This window comes from Limulus polyphemus, unplaced genomic scaffold (genome assembly GCF_000517525.1).
Source record: "Limulus polyphemus unplaced genomic scaffold, Limulus_polyphemus-2.1.2 Scaffold5676, whole genome shotgun sequence".
Classification (NCBI taxonomy): Eukaryota; Metazoa; Arthropoda; class Merostomata; order Xiphosura; family Limulidae; genus Limulus; species Limulus polyphemus.
In genome coordinates, this window is record NW_013671286.1 from 14,926 (window position 1) to 18,748 (window position 3,823).

Genomic DNA, 3,823 nt, shown 5'->3' on the forward strand with positions numbered 1-3,823 from the left:
TGAATCCTAGGTAATAATCCTTGTTACGTTGTTGTTGCATTACTCACAGTATGTTACATTTTTTCCATTGTTCGCAGCTTTAATTAACATACCATTTTCGTGCCACGTCCAATTTATGGAGTAATATTAACTTGTATACTAGACCACCCGTGACCCGTTGGGTCACCCACTATTCAGAGGTAATGAAGAATTAAAACTAATTTCAATATTGCACCGAAATGAAGGTTTATTTTGAGATAATTTAATTAAATATTTCAATCCATTCGTGTTATTCATAATTCAAGAAAGAATATTTGATTGTTGATCGGGGGTAAAAGGAAAGACCATTTCATTTTCCCAAAAGGTGAAGTAAGAGTTTTCAGGTATTGTGATGAACAAACCTTATTCACAGTTGATTCAAAACGCAAGAAAATAAAAAATAGCAGATAATAGTAATGTTATTCATGGTTTATTAGAACATAATTGCTATCAAAAAACCAAAAAAAAGCTATTTCAGAAAAACATTTCCTACCTTGCTCAAATTACTGCAAGGAACAGCAAAACTTGATAACTGATACACTACGAAATTCACCAAATGAAAAATCTTTCTCGCTGTCTCACAGCGAATAATTGTTTAACTGATAAAATGTTCTCATTTCCTTACCTACCATAACCAAGGCACATTATTGAGAAATTCTTCAAGATCTTGTTTTTGTCATCTTACGCCTTTTAATGAAGATGGGAACATTAACAGGGAAATTAGATTTGAACGAAAACGTTTCGTAAAGAGCGCGAACGGTAGTGTGATGTAAAATTACTCATGCTAGAAATTTTCATAAAAGTGACTCGAAAAACGGCGCTAAATATGGCGCTATTGTGTGTCGTTTTTGCTGTATTTAATTACATACAATCAAACAATCTCAGAATTTTAGTAGTATATAGAAGATAGATAGATGCATGCGATACTTTCGTAAAGTCAGCACAGCACCTAAATGCTACATTCTATAGCATGTTTGTTTCTAATTAATGCTTCACAAAGCAAAACAACTTATGAAAATTACTTTACAGTGTCAAATTCATTTTCAATGATCAGTGCAGTTGGCAAAAGTATTTTAATGTAACTATGGTTTACGTACGTTACATTAGCTTGTATGTTGTTTAACAATAAACATCTTAAAGTTGTTGCATTACGTTGCCATCTTTTGACGAAATATGGAAATAGATTTGAACGAAGAAGTTTCGTAAAGAGCGCGAACAGTTGTGTGATGTAAAATTACTCATGCTAGAAATTTTCATAAAAGTGACCCGACAAAGGGTGCTAACTCGGTAACCCGTGGTCCGATTTTAACGAAGCTTGTTCTATTCTCATTTCTCATATTGTGCGCCGTTTTTGCTGTATTTAATTACAGACAAACAAACAATCTCAGTTTTAGTAGTATATAGATAGATTTTCTCTAGCTTCACTTATGTATGATCGCACTATTAGTCCGTGTGCACAATACAGTTCCACTTAACAGTCATATACAGACACACATAATCCTATTTCTACATACCAAACCCTACTAAAATAAAGTTATTTTTGTATCTAGGATTCAGTTAGCCTAGCACTGTATGGCCTGTAAGATTCTTATTTATTATGTCTAGAGGGGAGAGGTACTTAGGACTTGGTTCATTGTGTATCATATAACTCTCTAGTTTACTCAACAGTTCATTTTTATTAATATTTTTCTGTTTGTAAACGGTTAGTATGTATCCTATTTTTAGAGATAAGTTGTATAAAGATGAGAGATGTTCTAATAATCTCAGAGGGCCTTTCTTGAGTGGCACTTAAATGCTTAGATTTGATTTGTTTTGAATTTTGCGCAAAGCTACACGAGGGCTATCTACGCCATGGATTACATGAACTTAAGAAAGAACAGATCATGAGCTATTGTAATCGTTATTTTAAACATTCACAATGGCTACTACACATGAGATTATTCAATGATAATGGGAACACAGAAGTGCAACGCTTAAAGATGTTCATGTTGGTAAAGAGTGCTAGCTGGTCTTGACAAATGCTTACTTGTTAAGATTTTGAAAAAAAATAAAAAATACGAACAATTTTCAGTGGAACAAATTCATTGTTGAATTTAATGTGGCCACACATGTGAACAAACCTCATCTACGAAGTATTTGCAGTCTTTGAAAGTGAGTGGGATATATCATTGTGGGATATAAGTATCACACGTCAACTGACAAGTTTGTTTCGGAGTTGTGGTGTAAAGCCTGACAGTTCTGTGATCCTTCTGGGATATATAATTGTGGGATATAAGTATCACACGTCAATGGACAAGTTTGTTTCGGAGTTGTGGTGTAAAGCCTGACAGTTCTGTGATCCTTCTGGGATATATCATTGTGGGATATAAGTATCACACGTCAACTGACAAGTTTGTTTCGGAGTTGTGGTGTAAAGCCTGACAGTTCTGTGATCCTACTGTCACTTCGATCAGTTTTAAGGTCCTTGTATAACGTGACTCTGGAAAGGAGGAGATGGATAATTCACCCATAATTGCGTTGTACCATTTATTGTGGAGTATGTTGAATTTTATGGTATAGCAGCATTCTGCAAATAGGCATGGTACTTATTTCTCATATGTTTTTTCACAACTAAATTACCATTTTACATTAACATGGTTTAGGACCACTGGCGAAAGATTTGTTCTACAATTTAATGTGCAATTCTAGTTATATATATATTGTTCGTTGCCACATTGAACTACAGAAGGTGATTTATAGTCTTTTTTTGTTTTTCTTTTGTTCTTTTTCAATTAAGTTTAGCAACTAGTACTGAATGTTATATTTTCTCCAGCTCTACGTGCTTTTTCTGCTTCTTAACAATAGTCCTGCAGTAACGTTTCGCTAATATCAAGCTTCTTTAGAATGTAGCATTGTCCTCCCTTTTTAGTTTTCCATAAATCGGTTGAAATTACAGATAAACGACTCTCCATTATTGTATTGAAGTTCCATCATGAGGAACGGGAGGAATTAACAGACTGCTGGACCACCTTTGGTTATGATTGGAGTTGCAATAGGAGGAGCGGAGAGATTGACAGGTCGTACGAAATTGTTGTGGTTCCAGTTTTTGGGGCTATCCTCCAAATAAAAACAGCTGTTGAACTTTTTTCTATTTTAAAGTATAGCTATAAGCATGTGAATGTTTGGTTTGAGCCTAACTGAACTTTCTTTTTTATTTTGAAGTATAGCTATAAGCATGTAAATGTTTGGTTTTGAGCCTAACTGAGCTTTTAAATCCTTGCTTACAATACCAGAATATATTTCCATTTCCAAAGGGTGGTCACATACCGTTCCAGCCACTGAACAAATGTTAAAGACATTCTGCAACTCTGGTCATCATGATTTACTTTTATATACGGAACAAAGAAAATGTAGCTAAATTACTTGCATTTCCAAAAAAAATCTAAATCACTCTCTGTACAACTCATGCGTGATTTCAAAGTAATACAATAAACTTATTGGAATAGTACGCCAAAGTCGGATGTTATTCTAATAGAAAAATGTTCGGACTATCTTGAATGGTTAATCCAAGAGATCTAGTGTCATCCACTTGCAGAACTTTTTAAAACAACAAAGGAGACTGGGTTGCACCAAGTAGTCTGTCTACACGAAGTTGAAAACATATTGTTACGACGCTGGAAGCATGCGCGCTGGAGTTTCTAGAAGGATCGTGACTTAGCTGGCAACCTTACGAATGTCCCAGCGTTTGCTAGACGCCCTCTTTTTTTAGTATATAAGCCGGAGATAGATTGAAGAGAAAGATGGAGATAATTGAGTCAAGCGAGCA